Raw genomic sequence first — 21,085 nt, forward strand, 5'->3', positions numbered from 1 at the left:
GAAAGGTTTGCCAATTCAGAGATCCCCAGGAAGAGAAAACCCCACGAACACTGACAAGTAACTTACCCTTTCAGCTTCTGCCTTACTCACTGCACTATCAGTTTTCACAAACCATGATTAAGAGTCTAGATTAACATTGAAATATTTAACATAATGAAATATTCAACATACCATGGGAGAACAGTAACAATGCATCTTTGCTTGGAAAGAAAAGCATGTTTCAGAGCTGCACAAGGTAAATGGACTATTAGCAAAGGCACCTATCTTTCATGTCACTTGAAATGGGCCACACTGAATGCATTTCCTGAGTTACGACAGCACTTTCAGTTTCAAGAACAGTCTGCAGTCCTACCTGGTTACTAAACCAGTACAGGATTATGTAACCTGATAATTAGACAGGCTTCTAACTCACATCTTCAACTCATAATGCCAAGTATTAAGCAGAAAACCAAAGCAATAAAACATTTTCAAAATGCAATTGATGGTCCACTTATTTATGATAATATTTACTAATGAAATCTCAGAATAAGATGAGGGAAATGTACAGCTCACTACAATGAAATGTAATAGCCAAAACTAGGCAATCCAGGAAAGAACTAGCCTTTAAATTAGCAATTAAGGAGTATGACCAGTTACTTAACACCAAAACTAAATTGTACTAAATTATTCATTACAAAATTTTAAAGCAAACGATAGTTTGTTTCTTCTATAAAGCCCTAGAAGTCCAAAAAAAAACAAAAAAACCCTTCACAGCATAAAACTATAACAACTTCCACAATGTAGTAGTTCCTGCTCTACCTCTACTACAATTGGAACATGGGACAGATGACAAGAAATTTTAAAAACCAAATCACACTACTCATAGAATACTTGTTCCAAATGATCAATCTGTATTACGAACATTAAAAATAACACTCAAAGTTGCCTTTCAAATCATATTTACATTATATGTATTACTCCAAACTTGAGCCACTGAAAAAGCACAAATTAAATCACAATCAAAAAGTGGGGTTGATAGATGACAGTCCAACAACGAGTAAACAAACGCATGTTAATTTCAAGCTCCATTAGAAATGAGGTTGGGGGCATGCTTGCACATGGAGAGAAAGTTTGACATTATGGGGAAAAAAAAAACTAAAGACGAAAATAATGAACATTTGGAGGTTCCAAGAGAGAAAGGGCAATGTTGAAGTTTTATTCTGAAGCATGGCTATTTCTGCACACTATGAACTTTCAAAAATGCATAAATTTAGTATAGCGCTCTTGCAAGTGAACAAACAGCAAGAGGCAGGGAAAGTCAAAGCAGACTGTTCACTTCCCCACACTGTTCGGCCCATTCAAGCCAGACCCACATTGTGGGGGCGCTGAGCTGAGCAACACTCTGCAGGAGCAACACCCTCAAGGTCTGGAAGCTTGCACACTGGCATCTGAGTGAATTTTAGGAACTGCTGCTCAGGGAGGCTCTCCCAGACGCCTGATGTGTTTAACTTCCATTCTTTTTTTTATTTTATTTATTCATTTGAGAGAGAGAATGAAAGACAGCACAAGAGAGAGAAAGCACAAGCAGGGGGGAGGGGCAGAGGAAGAGGGAGAAGCCGGCTCCCCGCTGAGCAGGGGTTTGATCCCAGGACACCAGTGCCAAGACAAAGGCAGACGCCCAACTGAGCCACCCAGGCATCCCTTCAACTTCTTTTCTTAAAACAGAAGAAACTAATAACACTTAAATCCTCCAATATGTATATTATAACCAAAATTATTTGAATACTCTTTAAAGATGCATCTTCATAGTCACTCATGAGGAAAAAATGATTTGAGCTGAGAAAGCAAAAATAATAACTGGCCTTACATTTTCACTACTTGTTTTACTATATGTCAAAGGTCAAATATACAAAAAACATAGTCTGGAAGAATTTATTTTTTTACCTATTTTACCACTTTTCACATGCAGTAAAATTCACTCTGGTGTACTATTCCATGAGTTTTAACAAACTCGAACAGCTGAGTAATCACCTCCACAATCAAGATATATAAAAGTTAAATGAATTTAGATATTTTCAAAACAACATGTACATACAACTGAACCACAGAATGTAAATGTACAAAATATTACTAGCTTCAAGAGCTAATTTGGCATCAGCTTAATACAAAGCTACAGTAATCAAAATAGTGTGGCACCGGCATAAAGACAAACATACAGACCAACAGAACAGAACAGACAGTCCAGAAACAAATGCTCACATTTACAGTCAAATGATTTTCAACAAGGGTGTCAAGACCATTCAAAGAGGAAATGACAGTCTTCTCAACAAATGGTACAGAGTAAACTGCATATCCACATGTAAAAGAATGAAGCTGGATCCTCACCTGTTATCATACAGAAAAACGAACTCAAAATGGACCAAAGACCTAAATGTAAGAATTAAAACTATAAACTCTTAGAAGAAAACACAGGGCAGAAGTTTTATGACACTGGATTTGGAAATGATTTCCTGCATACGCACCTAAAGGAAGAAGTAAATTGGACTTCATCAAAGTAAAAACTTTTGTGTATCAAAGGACATCATCCACAAGGTGAAAAGGCAACCCAGAGAATGGAAGAAAATATCTGTAAGTCATATATGTGATAAGGGATTAATACTCAGAAAATCTAGAGAACTCCTAAAATTCAACCACAAGAAAACAAACAACCCGACGATGTGCAAAGAATTTTGAGTAGAAATACAGGGATGTCCAATAAACACATGAAAAGATATTCAACATCACCAATCATTAAGGAAATGCAAATCAAAACTACAATGAAATACCACTTCATACTCATTACAATGGCTACCATCAAAAAAAAAAAAAAAGAAAATAACAAGTGTTGTCAAAGATGTGGAGAAATTAGAGCCCTTCTGTATGACAGTTCCTCAAAAATTAAAAATTAATATACCATATAAGCCACGTTGATAAAGCATAACTAGACATTTTTATTTTTTTAAACATTTTATTTATTTATTTGAGAGAGCGAGAGTGCACAGGGGTGGGGGGGATGCAGAGGAAGAGGAAGAAGGAGACTCCCTGCGGATTAGGGAGCCTGACATGGGGCTTGATCCCAGGATCATGACCTGAGCTGAAGGCAGACAGACACTCACCCCACAGGGGCCCCTACAAATTTTTTGTAAAGAGTAGCAAACCTTTTCCCCAGAAATTCCACTTCTAAGAAGTTACCCTCAAGAAATAATCAAGGATGGGCAAAAGATGGGGCACCTGGGTGGCTCAGGTTGTGATCCCCGGTTCTTGGGATGGAGGAGTCCCGCATCAGGCTCCCTGCCCCTTGGGGAGCCTGCCTCTCCCTCTCCCTCTGCAGCTACCCCTGCTTGTGCTCGCTCTCTCCCTCTCTAATAAATAAGTTAAATCTTGAAAAAAAAAAAAAAAAAAAGGTTGGGCAGAAGATTTAGCTACAGTAAAACAACTCTGGAAGCAAACTAAATGTCTAACAGAAGGCTGATTAAAAAGGAGCTACATAATGGAATAGTAGGGGATCATTAATATGCTGTATTAGTATTGTGCAATTAATCATATGTCATCAGTTCTAAAGCATCATATTTCACATTTTTATTTTTTCACATTTTTAAAAGTCTCTAAAATCTGGATGTGTCTTACAGTTGAGGTGATTGCCTAGTTTATTTGGCAGTTCTTTTTTCTAAGTGATACATAAAATAAAGGTTAATCTTAGCCTACTAATAGGGGAAATGTTCATATTATGATAAATGGACAGATTACAAAAGAGCACATAAAATAGAAACTAATTTTTATAAAAGTTACAGACAATACATGTTTAGAAAAAAAGATTAGAAGTATACCAAAATGTTAGCAGTATTTATCCCTAGGTGCTATGAGCTTTATTACAAAAAAGCTTCAATAAACTGGATGTAAAGTCATGCCTCCACCCCCGGCACAGTCCTATATATACCATATGTATACTACTATAATCCATTATTTATTAAAGAGTATCTGCTATGGGTTTAGAAATAAGTCAGGTATCAGAGGAGTCAAAGATTCAGAAGAAAGTAATTGCCCTGAAGAAGCTCAGCATCTAGCAAAAGAATTTATGGTCTAGAAGAGTCTAAAGGAAGGTAAACCAACAATTTAATGCTATTTAAATATGAACTAGTTCGCTAGTTTTACTTGTAAGACAACCGACTTAATATGGATAAAAACATTTCCTGTTCAGGATTCTGTAACTGAAAGAATAAATTAGCATTTTATCACATTAGAAGTTAAAATAAATATCCTTTATAAATTCTCTTATCCATTACACAGATGATGAAGTTCAAACTCTAAACTATCCAGTTGGGACTCAAGATTAAAAACTTCTAAAACGCATTATCATTGTAATTCGTGAGACAGACATAATCAATGACAAATCAGCAACAGCAGGAACCACTCTAAACATAACTCTTTACTGTTTATTAACAACTTTTAAAAATTACATTTAAAAAAAATTTTCCCTACTTTTTCCTTGTTCACCATGCCTTCACTGTGCTGGAGGGTGAAGTGCCTAGAATAGTAACTTAGTTCCTGCCCTCAAGGTATCCACAGTTTAGCCAAGGGGATTTAAAAAAAAAAAAGGAGAAAAGCTCCATGGCACTGGATTTGGCAATGACTTCTTATATATGACACCAAAAGCACAAACAGCAAAAGAAAAAAAACAGATAAACTGACCTTAATCAAAATTTAAAACTTGTGCATCAAAGGACATTATCAATAGGGTGAAAAGGCAACCCAAAAACTTGCGAGAAAGTATTTCCAAATCATATACTGAAAAGGGACTAATACCCAAAACGTATATCCACTACTGGATACTTACCCAAAGAATACGAAAACACTAACTCAAAAAGATACATGCAGCATTATGTTCACTGCAGTATTATTTACAACAGCCAAGTTATGGAAGCAGCCCAAGTGTTGATCGACTGATGAATGGATAAAGAAGATGTGGTGGGTGGGTAGGGGTGTGTGTGTGTATGTATATATATGTGTATGTATATATATACATACACACACACACACACACACAATATTACTCAGGGGCGCCTGTGTGGTTCAGCCGGTTAGGCATCTGCCTTCGGCCTGGGTCACAGTCCCAGGGTCCTGGGATCCAGCCCCACGTAGGGAGCCTGCTTCTCCCTCTCCCTTTGCCTGCTGCTCCCCCTGCTTGTGCTCTGTCAAATGAATAAATAAAATCTTTTTCTAAAATGGAATATTACTCAGTCATGAAGAATGAAATCTTGCCATTTGCAACATGGATGGATCTAGAAAGCATAATGCTAAATGAAATAAGTCAGAGAAAGACAGGTAATACAATGATTTCACTCATACGTGCAATTTAAGAAACAAAGAAAAAAAGAGACAACCAAAATACAGACTCTTAACTATAGAAAACAAACTGATGGTTACCCTCAGAGGAGAGGTAGGTGGGGGGGATGAGTGAAATCAGCAAATGGGTACACTTATTACGATGAGCAATGTATAGAATTGTTGATCACTACACTGTATAGCTGAAACTATAACACTTTATGTTAACTATACTGGAATTTTTAAAAAATCCAGAACAGAGGCACCTGGGTGGTTCAGATGGTTAAGCAACTGCCCTGGGCTCGGGGCATGATCTCCCGGGTCCTGGGATCTGGAATCGGGCTCCCAGCTCAGCAGAGTCTGCTTCTCCCTCCCACTCTGCCTCTCCCTTTGCTCATGCCTGCTCTCTTTCCTTTCTCTATCTCTCTGTCACAAATGAATAAATAAAATCTTTTTTTTAAAAAAGGGGAAAAAATAAAAATAAGTAAAAATCCAGAACATATAAAGAACACCTACAACTGAACAACAACAAAAAAGCAAACAACCCAATTAAAACTGCCAGAGGACTTGAACAGAGATTTCCTCAAAGAAAATATACACATGGCCAATAATCACAAGAAAAGATGCTCAACATCACTAATTAGAGAAATGCAAATCAAAACCACAAAGAAATATCACTTCACTTCCATTAGGATGGCTGTTTTTTAAAAAAAGAAAGAAAATTTTAAAAAAATTTTTTTAAATCCAGAAATAAGTAATAAAAAAATTCAAAAGAAAAAAGAAAGAAAATAACAAGTGTCGGTGAGGATGTGGAGAAACTGGAACCTTCATACACTGCTAGTAAGTATATAAAATGGCACAGCTACTACAGAAAATAGTATAGCAGTTCCTAAAAACTATAAGCATAGATTACCTTATGACCCACAAATTCCACTTCTGGGTACATACCCAAAGGAATTGAAAGCAGGGGCATACACATGTACTTGTACACCCATGTTCATATCAGCATTATTAACAACCAGAAAGTGGAAGCAACCACAGTGCCCACCAACAGATGAACAGATCCTAGAGTATCATTCTGCCTAAGAAAGGAAGGAAATTCTGACACATGCTACAACACGGGTGAACCTGGATGGTAATACGCTAAGTAAAATAAACCAGTCACAAAAGAACAAACACTGTATTATTCCACCTACATGAGGTGCCTACAGTAGCCAAATTCAAAGAGAAAGTACAATGGTGGCTGCCAGGGGCTGAAGGGAGACAACATGGGGAGTTAATGTTTAATGTATATGGAGTTTCGGTTTTGGAAAATGAAAAAAAGTTCTGGATATGGGTGGCGGTGATGAGAGAACAAAAATATGAATGTACTCAATGCCACTGAAGTGTATACATAAAAATGGTTTAAATGGTAAATTCTGTTACGTGTATTTTACCACCACCACAACACACACACACACACACACACACACACACACACACACACACAAAAACAGGATAGGGAGTGAGAATGTCACAGTCAGAGGCAAATTTTAGAATTTCTGGTAAATTAAAGATCACTTTCAGCAATGACGATAAATGTCTCAATGGAAAAATCACATTAAGCAGCCTTCATAAATAGATGGCATTTGTGTAGAGAAGGATGAGGCACCCCAGTACGAATGCCTGGCAGGTACAGAGGACATGTAGCAACAATTTACAGTAGGAAATGAAGTTGAGAGGCGCCTGTGAGCGACTCTTGGTTTCGGCTCAGGTCATGATCTCAGGGTTTTGAGATATGCCTAGCATCAGGCTCTACGCTAAGTGGGGAGACTGCTTGAGGATTCTCTCCCTCTCCCTCTGCTCTCGCCCCCACCCCGCCCCGGCACATTTTCTCTCTCTCAAATAAATAAATCTTAAAACAAACAAACAAACAAAACTGAATGAAAGAAAGAAAATGAAGTCGAACAAATTAACTTAGAGCCAGAATTTTGAAGGTCTTGAACATCAACCTAAGAGTCTGATCAGTTCAGCAAGGAGATAGCAGTAAGTGTCTCCAATGAACATGAGCACCGCTTAGTGTAAAAGACTGAAAGGTGGAGGGGAAGATAGGAAAACATTAAACTAACTGTGGCAAACACTAACTGATCAACCATAGTGTTTCCAAATCTCAGATTAAAAACTGAAGGGAGCAGAGGGACAGGTGGTGACCTGGGATTCCTGGAGAACTGGTTGATAATTTACTGTTTCTTGGCTTAGACAGTGGATGTGCATGGTCTTCACTCAAACACAGCATTAGGCAGGTACTCTTAGGATCTGAGCACTCTTCTACAGGTGTATCATACTTAAATTTTAAAAAGTTTTGTCAAAAATAAAAGCCCAGGCCCCATTTCCAAGAAACCCCCAGCTGGGAGGAAGACATACATAAAAATATTTACCAAACAGTATAAAAGATGCAACCACAGAATATGTACAAGCTACCCAAGAAGCACTGAGTTCTAAGAGAAAACCCAGAGGCAGTGACATCTAAGGTAGGTTTTAAAGAGTAAATGAGTTTGTCAGAAAGATGAAAAAAGAGAGCAGCTCCAGGCAAAGGAAAAAGTATGAAAAAGGCACCAAAGAAAACAAAAATAGAACAATTTATCCAGAGAACTACAAGTAGTTTCAATTAAAGATAGGAAGATAATCTAAACTGTAGTGGAAGTAGAGAAAACAGAAAAAAGGAATTAATGTAACATGAACACCGGATGGAGAGGATTTCATCTCTGATTAGATATGGGTAGAAAAGGAAGAAGAATAGAACGAAGATGGTTTTCAAGTTGAGGCTCTCCATAATCCGACTAATGCCTCATCCGTCACAGTTCCACACACAAGCTAGACTCCAGACGGGAAAGACTCTCTTCGTCCTTCATTCAACAGTATCTAATTTGCCCTCCAGGTCAAGGACCAGGTCAAAGACTAAGGCTATCAAAGGGCTTACAGGCCCACTTCGTAGCAGAAAAGGCAAACAGGGACATCAATAATTTAAGGTACAGTATAATGGGGTACACCTCCTGGTGAGAAGAGGTTTGCTATCAGAAAGGAAAGCCCTATCTCGAGTCATGAGATATGACTAAGAGCTCATCACAAAAGGGACAGAATACAACTGACCAGTGGCGGGGGGGGGGGGGGGGGGGATAACTGAGTTAACAACCGTTATAGATAAGCCTAGGCCCCTTACATCCAATTCATATTTAAGTCCTGTCTCATTTCCCCAAAATACAGTTCCCTTCATCCGCACCACCTCACTCCCACCATTTTCCTTTAAAATATCAGATCACAAAACTCCCCACGATGGCTTCATACAGATCTTAGAATAAGATCCAAATATATGACCTGGTATTCCCTGGTAATCTCATGTGAGGCCTTCTCCCCACCCCAAAACTGTTCAAGCTATACAGGTCTTAGGTCTCAAAACACATGAAGTTCATTCCTGTCTCAAGACCTTTACACAAGCAGAGGACCCCGTTTCTTTGGTCTAGATCTTCACCACCACTACACACTACCCACCCGCAACAATGAGGTCTGTCATGTCTCAGGCTATTACTTTCTCAAAAAATTCCAGGATCCTACCAGTTATTGCTGATCTCCACATATGGTTTAGGTTTCCAGAAAAGAAAGGTATCTCATTTTGGGCGTGGTGAGTTTGAGAAGCCCCTAGGACACAGAGCTCTCTGGTGCACAGGTGAGACAGATATGTTAGAAAAAATCTTGGGTATGAGTAGATGGAAAGAAAAAAAAACAAAACAAAACCGAGAAGCAACAGCCAAAAATATAAGGAAAATCAGAAGACTCATGTCATAATCCCACCAATTCCTATTCCCTTTTATACCTCCTCACTGACAAAACCCTATCACCTTTCATCCAGTTCAAACGCCACCCCCTCCCAGAGCCTTTCTGGACTTGTCCAAACAAAATGTATTAGGCCCCTCTCCATGCTTCCACAAGTTTTTCCCTATCATTGGTAGTATACAAGATATGACCCATGTACACCCAGTACTATCATGGCACTTATAACAGTCTGCCTTGCACTACACCTGGGGTATAAGCCTGCCCTACATTGCACTGAGCTCTTGGGAGCACAGCCCGTATCTTAAATCATCCATGGGCCCTTAAAAAATAGTGGATAAAAATTATTTAACTTAATACAAGTCAAGAAAGGTAAATAAGCAGAGGCTATGGATAATTTATTTCGTCTTGTAAAACAAAATAACATATCCTCATTAATTTAACTTACACTTTCCTAAAGTAACATAAACCTGTACAGTCATTTCAAAAGTCACTGCTAAACAAAATATCCTCTCCTGGAAATGTTTACCCTGTTGCAACAATACAATGATGTAACCGTTTCCTTCAACATAAATACGAAATGCCCTTAATTTAGTTGGGAGATTTCAAGTATCTACTCTTCTAAATTGTAAATTCTGTTCAAAACAAACACCAAAAAAATGTTCCAAAGACGCAGGAGGACATAAGAGAGTGTCTGCCAATCCTGGTTTGAGCCAACTGCCGCCTGCATTGTTGGGAAGCCATTCCTGCCAAGCCAGGGTCAGGCATTCAGTCCACATTTTTTCCAACAAGTGCTTCACACACGCACAGTCCTTTAAAAGTCAACAAGAAAGAGTCCAACGCCCCCCGGGAAAACGAGGACTAACCATAGTGAAGCGCGTCCTATCAACCAGCACAAGAAGTCTGAGTAATTTCACAGCAAAGGTTAACTCGGTACACGCCAAAAGTCCACTCGGGTGTGGCGCACCTTCCCAGCCAGACCCGGTCAGAGAAAGGCGGCACCCCACTCGCACCTTCGCCGGGACCCGGGCGTGCGGGAGCGCGGGCTCAGCCAACCTCAAGTCCACCAGACCGCCAAGTTTCGATGGCGGGGAAGGAGGAGGAGGGTGAGACCACGGAAACCACAAACCACAATCACTTCACAGGAAAGCTCAACTCCCCGCCACTCCCGCACCGGAAACAGCGCGCAGGCTCCTCTCCACAGGGTAGGCGGCCGAGGGGGCTCGGCGCGGGCCTGGCGCGCGCACCGAGTCGGCTGGGACAAAGTTTAGAAACCGGGAGAAACTTTCCCGAGAGGAAGCGCCGCGTCGGCGCGGGGCCTGCCGCTCGCTCCGCTCCAGCCTCCACGGCCCCTCAACTTCCCGAGAGCCAGGAAGCGCCGGCCCCGCCCGCCGGGCCAGAGCGCAGGCCAGGGGCCCCGCACGGGAAGCGGGCCGGACGCCGCACCGCAGCCCGCCAGGAGCCCAATTCAGGGCAGTGTCGCGGAGAAGCCCGCGGCCCGCCCGCACGCAGGAGGAGCCCCTCAGCCCCGAGCCCGCGGTCGCCTGAAGAGAGTTACCTGCGGCGAGAGGGGCGAGCACAGGAAGATTCCCGAGGCCCGAAGCCGACGGCCACCGCTTTGTCTCCCTCCAGTCGAACTCCGAGGAGGAAATGGGCCGCCAGGCGCCCCCGCCCCTGGCCCGCCCCCCGCCCGCGGCCCCGGCCCCGCCCGCCCTTCCCAGCACCTCCCTCCGGCGTGCTCTTCCGTGCGCCTCCCGCCGCCGCCCCGCTTTCCCGGCCCTCGCTTTGGGGGTGAGGCCTCGACCGAGACCCTGGCGACGCCGAGCCGGAACTCCCCAAAGGACCTCTTGCTCCCCGCCTTGTCCCCCCGAGTTACTTCATCCCAGGCCCCTAATGGGCGTTCAGGCCGGGAGTGACCCCCACCCCCGAGAGGAAGGAGGAGCGGTGACTCCTGGAACAGCCCGGGAGCGGGGGAGGGCAGGTGAGTCACCGCTCCTCGCACAGGTGAGTCTCAGGGTGCTGCCCGCGCTGGCTCCACCTCCCCCCCCCCTCCGGTGCCTCCACGACCTGGCGCGGCTACGCAGTCCTGAGGACGCTCCTCTGAGGAGTGCCACAGGTGATCCCGAGTAACAGGCTTCCAGAAAAGTACTCTAGGCCCACCCATTGGTTTTACGGAAAGTGGCTTCACAGCTTGAAGCGGAGTGGTACTAGAATCCGACTCTAAGGACTTTACAGCGTGATGTGGAAGGCTTCCTTGAAGTCATCTAACCCATCCCCTCACTTGACAGATCCGGAAGCCAAGAGCCCTCCTGTTGATAGATAAGAAGCACGTCACAGCAGCGTCCCCTCCTGAGATTGGCCCCCTACACACACACACATACACACACTCTCTCTCTCTCTCTGTCTTTCTCTCTCTCTCGATGGTCCTCGCTGCTATCTCTATCCCTCCAGCCACTTAGGGAATGTTATTCCCACCCTTCCTTATCTTCCTGGCGAATGCTCTAAAAAAACTTCAAAACAAACAAAACAATTACATACTAATTATCAGCCTGGTATAGAAAACGCTAATGAGGCTTCAACTCCCTCATCCTGGGATGAGGAACAAGGTTGATTTCGGTATTGGCCTAGAAATCCAAAATAAAGCAAGACCAATACCCAGTGCCACCTTGGTGCTGAGCCAGTATTGAGCAGGGCGCTAAGGAGACTGCCCTGAACATATTTACCCTTTTCTACTCACATCTCCCTCTCCCCCAGGAAATGCAAACTCCAGGAAGACAAACGGGTATTCCCCACAGCACCCAGCTTAGTGCTCATCCCCTAGACAATGCCAAGTTAACATCCACAGGTGAATGTGCCTACCGTAATTCAAAGCACTATGGGTTTGTGCTAGTTGAGAGATGTGGACCGGGGCACCTAGGTGGCTCAGTGGTTAAGCAGTGACTCTTGGTTTCCGGCTCAGGTCATGATCTCAAGGTAGGGAGATGGAGTCCCACCTTGGCCTCCCCATTCAGCACAGAGTTAGCCTGTCCCTCTCCCTCTGGTCCTCCTCTCCCTCCCTGCTATCTCACACTCCCTCTTTCTCAAATAAATTTTTAAAATCTTTAAAAAAAAAAAAAACTTCAAAAGAAAGAAAGAAGAGATGTGGACAACAGGCAATAGGACCATGAAGGAAGAGAACAAACTTAAAGACATACCATACTAAAGCCATTCTGGTCCATCTACACCCCATTCTGTTTCTGTCTGCAGAGTCTTTGCTTCTGTGGTCTCCCCTGCCTGGAGTGGCCATGGCTTCGCCCCACTACACTTGGCTACCTCAGAACATAGTAATCAGTCAATAAATATCTGTGTGAACCAGCCAGAGACAGTTAAAGGATTATGCTCCAGAGCTTTGTGTATCTATCACTTCACTCAGGAGCAAGTACTTAATTTGTGAGGCCCCTTGTTCAAAAATTATTAACAATTTTAAGAGAGCAACAGTGGAGCATTAATGAAGCCTTTCTAAGCACAAGGCTCTACTATAGGTTTAATATTTGCATCCATCTAAATTCATATGTTGAAAACCTAATACCAAAAGTGATGGTAAAGATATGGGGCCTTTTCAAGGTGATTAGGTCATGAGGGTGGAACCCTTGGGAACGGGATTAGTGCCCTTACAAGAGAGGACCCAGAGATAACCCTTGCCCCTCCTCCATGTGAGGACGCAGCAAGAAGGATCAGACTATGAACCAGGAAGAGAGTTTTTACCAGAACCTGACCATGCTGATGCCTTGATCTTGGACTTTCCAGCCTCCAGAACTGTGAGAAATAAATTTCTGTTGTTTGTACTACCCAGTCTGTGATATTTTGTTAGAACAGTGCAAAGGCCCTAAAGATGAAAGTGCAGGGGTTGTTTTGGGAAGAGGAGGTTCAGGTGACAAAAAAGATATGAAGATAGACTTGCAGTGTGTCCTATAAGCAAAGGGGAGTCAGCTTTTACCTCTGAGAAACCATGAAAAGCTTACCAGGGAAGACTTGAGCATTTATTGTGTCCCAGGCGCTTGCTTCGTGCCAGGGGAAGGGGGGAGCATGACAGGGAATAAAACTAACCTGATCCTGTTCTCCCACAACCTAAAATGTAATGGAAGAGACAGCTATTAAAACAGGTAAACTCTAAAAAGAAAGTCAAGTGTGAAGATAGAAGACAGAGACAAGTCGGTTTTGGGGGGCAATTAACCTAATCTGGGTTCAGTGATCTGAGGAAGGGACCTTTATGCTATGACCCAGTCCAGTAACACTTCAGCACTCACCTCTCCACCAAAACTGCTTTTATCAAGGTCCCTGATGACATTCATGATGCTACATCCAGTGTGGTCTGTCTCTGTCCACAGTTGACTTGTACCCTTTTCAGTGTTTGATCACTCCTAGGCTCTTCTAAGTTTCTTCCAGCCTCCCTGGCTGCAACTTATTCTCCTTTGGAGATTCCTTCTAAATCCTCCCAACCTCTACATATTAGAGCAGCAGTTCTCAAGGTGTAGTCCTAAGGACTCCTAAGTCCCTTAGCAGGGGGTAGTAAGGTGGAAACTATTTTCATAATTATATTAGAATATCATTTGCCTTTTTCACTCCCAGTCTCTCATGGTGTACTGCACAGTATTCCAGGCTACATGACGTGTAATAGGGCATCACACAGAATGCAGAAGCAGAGAGAGAATCCAGTCACCTTGTATTAAGCCAGACAGTAAAGAGATTTGCAAAAAATGCAAAATAATGACACGCCTCCCTGAATTTCTTTTTGTTTTAAAAAACATTGTCATTTTTCTTTAAAAGATGATATTTATGATAATTTAATAATACAGTAAACATTGATAGATAAAATTCACATAAACAAAAGCCCTTTGAGATCCTCAAAAAGTTTTAAGAGTATACAAGGTTCTTGAGATCAAAAAGTTTAAGAACTGGGACTCCTGGGTGGCTCATTCAGTTAAGCGGCTGCCTTTGGCTCAGGTCATGATCCCAGGGTCCTGGGATCGAGCCCCATGTGGGGCTCCCTGCTTGGCAGGGAGCCTGCTTCTCCCTCTGCCTGCCATTCCCCCCATTTGTGCACTCTCTCGCTCTCTCTGACAAATAAAAAAAAAAATCTTAAAAAAAAAAAAGTTTAAGAACTGCCGTTAGAGTGTCCCAGGACTCCATCCTTACACCTCTTTTTCTGTTTGCCATAATCCCATTGGTGATCTCATCCAGTCTTTTGGCATTAAGTATGGTGACAATTACAGGTTTATATCACAGCCTGAATCTTTCTCCTGAATTCTGAACTCCCATATCCATTTCCCTACTTGATACCCCCATTTGGACACCTAGTAGGCATCTAGGCATCTCACACTTCATATGTCTGTATGTCTAAAACTGATTTCCTGATAACTCTGTCTAAACCTGCTGATCCCACGGTTTTCTTCATTTCATTAAATGGCAACTCCAGGGGCACCTGGGTGGCTCAGTCAGTTAAGTGTCTGCCTTATGCTCAGGTCATGATCCCAGGGTCCTGGGATTGAGCCCGCATCGCATCGGGCTCCCTGCTCAGCAGTAGTCTGCATCTCTCTCTCCCTCTGCCCCTCCCCCTGACTCATGCGCATGCTCTCTCTCTCTCAAATGAATAAATAAAATCTTTTTTAAAAAATGGCAACTCCATTCTTCTAGTTGTTTAGGCCAAAAACTGTGGAGTCATCCTTGACTATGTTCTTTACCTCACACATTTTATATCTGTTTCCTCAACAAGTCTGTGCCTCTACCTTTAAAACATATTCAGTGTGTGTGTGTGTGTGTGTGTGTGTGTGTGTGTGTGTATATATATATATATATATTTTTTTTTTTTTTTTTTACCATTTCCTCTGTTACCATCCTGAATCAAGTCATCATCATCACTTAACTTGAATTTCACTGGAGCCTTCTCACTGGTCTTTGTACTTTTACCTTGCCTCCCTCAATCTAGTCTTAATTCAGCAGCCGGAGTGATCCTGTTAAAATATAAGTCCAGGGGCGCCTGGGTGGCACAGCGGTTAAGCGTCTGCCTTCGGCTCAGGGCGTGATCCTGGCGTTCCGGGATCGAGTCCCACATCAGGCTCCTCCGCTATGAGCCTGCTTCTTCCTCTCCCACTCCCCCTGCTTGTGTTCCCTCTCTCGCTGGCTGTCTCTACCTCTGTCAAATAAATAAATAAAATCTTAGAAAAAAAAAATGTAAATCCAAACATGTCACTCCTACTCTGCCCAAAAGTCTCCATTGGCTCCTATCCCACCCAGAGTAAAAGGCAAGGTCCTTATAAGGGCCTACAGAACTCACCTGCTCCTACACATTTCTCTGACACACTGGCCTCTTTACTATTCCTGGAACCCAACCGGCAGTCTCTCGCCTTAGGGCCTTTGCTTTCTGCCTGGAATACTCTCCTCCAAATAGCTGTCTGACTCACTCTCTCACCTCCCCCAGGTCTAGGCTCAGCTGTCACTTTTTGAGAGAGGCTTCCTACTTAAAATTGCAACCCCTTCCTCCAACATTCCCATCCCTCTTTCCTTGCTTTATATTTCTGCTTAGGGCGTATCACCATCTGACATATAAAGTCATACGTATATTTATTTTTTAACTTACCGTTTTCTCCTGTCTTCCAGTAGAATTTAAGCCTCGTAAGAGCTAGAGTTTTTGTCTGTTTTGTTCAGTGCTGTGTCACTGGTGTCTAGAAGAGTGCCTGGTACACAGCAGATCTCTCAATAAATATTTATCAAATGAAAGAAAAAATAAGTCGGACCTTAAAAAAGACATTGACAAGATGGATAAGGAGGGAAGGAAAGAGTTTGATTCTAGACCAAGGGACAAGGAAGTTTGAAGGCCCTGAGTCCCATTACAGGAAAAGAAGTTCTTTGATTCAGAAGCTGGTAAGGTAGGTAGAAGCCAGACTGGAGAGGACTTTATAAGGCTTTATACTTTATTGTGAGGGGAACAGGACATCACAGAAGATTTTTAACAAAAAGATGGGATCATATTTTGTTTTTTAAAATTTTACTTTGGAGGGGCGCCTGAGTGGCTCAGTCGTTAAGAGTCTGCGTTCGGCTCAGGGCGTGATCCCGGCGTTATGGGATCGAGCCCCGCATCAGGCTCCTCCACTGGGAGCCTGCTTCTTCCTCTCCCACTCCCCCTGCTTGTGTTCCCTCTCTCTCTGGCTGTCTCTCTCTGTCAAATAAATAAATCTTTAAAAAAAATAAAAAATAAAAATTTTACTTTGGAAAAAAAGATTATGTTTGAACAACATATACATATCCATTTTAATGCTCTTTTCTCATAGCCACTGAGCCATTTAAAACATATCATCTGTTCAGACCCCTCCATTACTTCCTATCTCACTCTGAATAAAATCTGCATGATCTTGCCTAGCAACCTCAGATCCATCTTTGGCTTTTTCCCTGTATCTTTCCCTCCCACCCACCCTGGGGTCCTAGACTTTTCCATAACACATCAAGCACCTTCCTGCCTCATGGCCTTTGCATTTCCAGTTCCCTCTCCTTGGAATGGTCTTCCCTCATAGCATTTTATCTCACCCCATGGCCTCATTCAGATCTCAAAGGTCTCCTTGTCCAAGAGGCATTCCCTAACTACCCCTTGTAAAATACTACTAGCACCCACTTTCCTCCACTCCCCTCTCCATTTTCTTTCTTTTTTTTTAAGATTATTTTTAAAGATTTTATTTATTTATTTGTCAGAGAGAGAGAGTACAGAAGCAGAGAGCGCAGCAGAGGGAGAGGGAGAAGCAGGCTCTCTGCTGAGCAGGGAGCCCTACGTGGGGCTTGATCCCAGGACCCTGGGATCATGACCTGAGCTGAAGGCAGACGCTCAACCAACTGCGCCACCTGGGCACCCCTGCATTTTATTTCTTTACCCTACTGTACTTCATATCACTTGTCACCACCTAATACAGTATATGGCTATTTAATTACTTACTGTCTGTCTTCCCCATTGGAATGTAAGTGTCATTAAAGCAGGTAATTTTTTCTTCTGTTCCCTGTTGTGGTTTCCAGTGCCTAGAACTGTGCCTGGCAGGTAACAGGTACTCAGTTGAATAAATGGTTACAAGTGTATAAGAATACGCAGCAAAGTGTTACAGTGGTTACATGCAGGGAGGGGAATTAGGAGGCCTTTTAGGCTTACTGTATAGAGAATAGTGTATAAAATATAGATGTAGTGGATGGAAAAAAGTGGGTAGATTTGGGAGCTATGAAAAGGACAGAGGATCCTAGGTCTTGCCAATAGATTGGATATGGAGCTTTCCAACTTGCTCAGCTGAAGAAACAGTGTTGCCATATACCCAGATGGAGAGCCCTGGTGGTAACGGAGATAGGGACGGATGGGGTGGGAAACACGGATGGGGTGGGAAATAGTGCGCACAAAGAGCTATTTTGGGTCATGTTTAGTTTTAGTGCCTACCAGACATCTAAGAAGAGATATCCTGCAGACAGGGGTATATCCAAATCTGAACTCAGGAAAGGCCCTGAGAGGAGCTAGAGGTGTCGAACTCATCTGCACCTGGAGATTGTGTAGCAAGAAGAGATGGAGGCCCAAGACCAACTTTTAAGAGGAAGAGGCTGAAAAGATTGGGGAAAAAACAGTGTAAGTGATCTCAAAAATCCAGTATATAAGTAGACAGGAAATGACAAGATTCTAATGTAGGAAAGGAACTGGTGCACTTTAGAGATTTTATTTATTTATTTGACAGAGAGAGAGCACACAAGCAGGGGGAGAGGCAGGTAGAGGGAGAAGCAGGCTCCCCATGGTGCAGAGAGCCAGACACAGGGGTTTGAAGAATTGGAGCATTTTAGCAAAGGAAAGGAGGGCTCTGGGCTGCAGGAGGGAACTCGGTGTCCTGTTCTGGTTTCTCTTCCTCTTAAAAGTTGGTCCTGGGCCCCCGATGTGAGTGAGGCTCGATTCCAGGACTCCGGGATCGTGACCTGAACCAAAGGCAGACACTTACCCGACTGAGCCACCCAGGGGCCCCTTAGAATACTTTATTCTTTTTAGAACAGTTTTAGGTTCACAGCAAAATTGAGAGAGAGAGAGTTTTCCCATGTAGTCCTTGTCCCCACATATTCATAGCCGCCACCATTATCAATATTCCCCACCAGAGTAGTACATTAGGTAAAACCGATGAGCCTATATTGACATATCATAATCACCCAAAATCATAGTTTACATTAAGGTTGACTCTTGGCGTGTATTCTACAGGTTTGGACAGATGTGTAAAACATGTATCCTTCATTATAATATCATACAAAGAATTTCACTGCCCCGAAAATCTGCTGTGCTCTGCCTATTCATCCTCGCCTCCACTTCTCATTCTCGAGGGCCATTTTTGACACCACCGGTCAGAGAGGCCTTCTGTGACCACACCCCCACACCCCACTCTCTACCGCAGTACTGTATTGCTACTCCCTAGAGCACTCAACCCTCTCTAGAACTGCCCAGTTTGTTTACTGGTTTATTTTCTCTCTCCTCCATTAGATTCTAAGTTCCATGAGGACAGGAATCTTGTCTGACTTTTTCACTTCTCTGCTTCTATAATTTAGCACAGTTCCTGGAACATAAAATGCACTTTAAAAACATTTGCAGGCGGGGCACCTGGGTGGCTCAGTCGCTAAGCATCTGCCTTTGGCTCAGGTCATGATCCAGCGTTCTGGGATCGAGCCCCACATCAAGCTCCCTGCTCCACGGGGAGCCTGTTTCTCCCTCTCCCACTCCCCCTGCTTGTGTTCCCTCTCTCACTGCCTCTCTGTCTGTCAAATAAATAAATAAAATCTTTAAAAAAAAAAATATTTGCAGGGGCCCCTGGCTGGCTCAGTCAGAAGAGTGTGCAACTTTTGATCTAAGGGTCGTGAGTTCGAGCCCCATGTTACATGCAGAGATTACCTAAATAAATACAACTTAAAAAAATAGATTTGCAGAAAGAATGAGTGGCCATAGATATGGGAGGAAAATCAAGTGGCACTGAAACCAAGGAATTGTTCACTAATGTCAACTGACGACATTTTGGTTGAGGCTTACATTTGGTAAGGTTTCAACTCACTTCAGGTTGTTGAACACAGTGCACATAATCACGAGGGTTAAACTGCACCAAGAATGTTATAGAAAAGCAATCAAAAAAGTCAATCAGCACACTTTATGGAGTATTCTAAAGAGTTACACAAAATAATGTCAAAATGTTAATAAAGATGAACTATCAGAGATCATTCTGGAGACTCTCTACATTAAGAGGGCTTCATTATTATTTATCTACATTGGGCTGGTTAAATAGCTTCACAGTTTGAAAAGCACTTTTCCTGGATGTTATCTCATTTGAGGCACTTCACAACCCTTAAGGAAGGTAAAATCAAAATAAGTGAAGATCCAAAAATGATGAAGATGAGAATTGGCCTGGCAACTTTGGAATGAAAGATTGGAAAACTGTTACCTCCTATGTCCATGAAATGATGACCACTCCCCCCCACACACACACACACACACGACCACCACCATTAAGTCCCAAAGAAGAAATCAAAGGGACTCTTGGCTTAGCCCAGGGAAGGCCAACAAAGGTCGTCGGGTTTGGACAAGAGTCAGTAAAAACCAAAGGTAAAACCAAAGTGTGGGATGGGACCATCAGGGTCAAAGGCAAATGGATGCCTGGTGGCTCTGGTTGCCTCTCTGTTCCTTTTCAGATGGGTGGGCAGAAAGCATTAAAGCCCTGCCACCCTGGAAGTTTTGTCTATTAGCTGAACTAACATCAGGGTATCTTCCTCATTTCTGTGTAGCTCAGTAACTCACAGCTCTAGCAGTTCATTAGAATCACCTGGAGAGCTTTTTAAAAATATGATACCCAGGGGCACCTGGGTGGCTCAGTCTGTTAAGCACCTGCCTTCAGCTCAGGTAATGATTCCCAGGGTCCTGGGATCGAGCCCCACGTTGGGCTCCCCACTCAGCAGGGAGTCTGCTTCTCCCTCTCCCTCTGCCTGCTGGCACTCTCTCTCTCTCTCAAATAAATAAACAAAATCTTAAAAAATATATATATGATACCCAGGCACTACCCCCCAGAAGCTGGAATTCAACTCTTCTTAGGTAGGGATTAAGCAATTTTTAAATCTCCCAGGGTGATTCTAATATGGAGCCAGAGTTGAGAATCACCGATAACCAGTCTAAGCCTGGGCAGAAAACAAAGTCAAGTATACTTACAACTCATTCATTCATTAATTTGCTCATACAATAATAATTATTTTAACACTCAATAACTAAAAATAATGATAGCTCATATCTAATAAGTCCTTGGTATACGCCGTGCTCTGTGCTAAGAGCTTCACTTGTCACCCAAGCCTCTCAACAATCCTGAAGTAGTTACTATTGTATTCCTCATTCTATGAATGAGAACACAGAAGCTTGGGTCACACTGGGAGTATGTGGCAGTGCTGGGACCCAGATGTGCCAGAATCCAGAACCAGGCTCTTAACCACCCCTACTGGGCCTCTGAGATATCAATGACTTATAAAAACTTTTTGTTGAAAAGCCAAATTCAAAATAGTTTTCATGTCACACCATGGCAGAGATAATTTAAATTCCTAGTTCTTATGCTCTATCCATTTTGTCTTTTTGCATAGCTTCAATTAGACAAATGGGGCTGGTTGGGGGTTTGGGGGTAGGGGAAGGGCAGGGGCTCCCTTATATCTCTCCCAGGCCTCTTCTAACAGACGATGCTGTTGGCTTTAACCAGTGGGTTAAGTTTAAAAAACAAAAACGAAAAACTTAGGCCCTTGACACTTATGAAACATGTGTAAGGTTCTCTTTATTCATGCTATTCATCTTCCCTGCAGAAAGCGAAATCAAGAGTTAGCTCTTAAAATCAGTCAGCAGCGGGTGTTCATGATTCTCTCCTCTCTGATACGATAAAAGATGTGTATA

General features: G+C 42.8%; 1 protein-coding gene across 3 annotated transcripts in view; it reads right to left on the reverse strand.

Moving 5' to 3' along the window:
- The window catches only part of CTNNA1 (catenin alpha 1), a 300,756-nt gene that overhangs the window by 161,734 nt on the left and 117,937 nt on the right, over positions 1-21,085 (reverse strand). Inside the window, exon 1 of one of the 3 annotated variants that reach the window (XM_045794577.2) lies at positions 10,706-10,826. The exons of 1 other annotated variant lie outside the window; for it this stretch is intronic. The gene's annotated coding sequence lies outside the window, so the exon portion shown is untranslated. Of the gene's footprint in view, positions 1-10,321; positions 10,444-10,705; positions 10,827-21,085 lie in introns of those variants that run through there. One more of the 3 variants, XM_045794578.2, reaches the window with a different exon arrangement.

This window comes from Ursus americanus, chromosome 5 (genome assembly GCF_024610735.1).
Source record: "Ursus americanus isolate L20-20 chromosome 5, mUrsAme1.1.p, whole genome shotgun sequence".
Lineage (NCBI taxonomy): Eukaryota > Metazoa > Chordata > Mammalia > Carnivora > Ursidae > Ursus > Ursus americanus.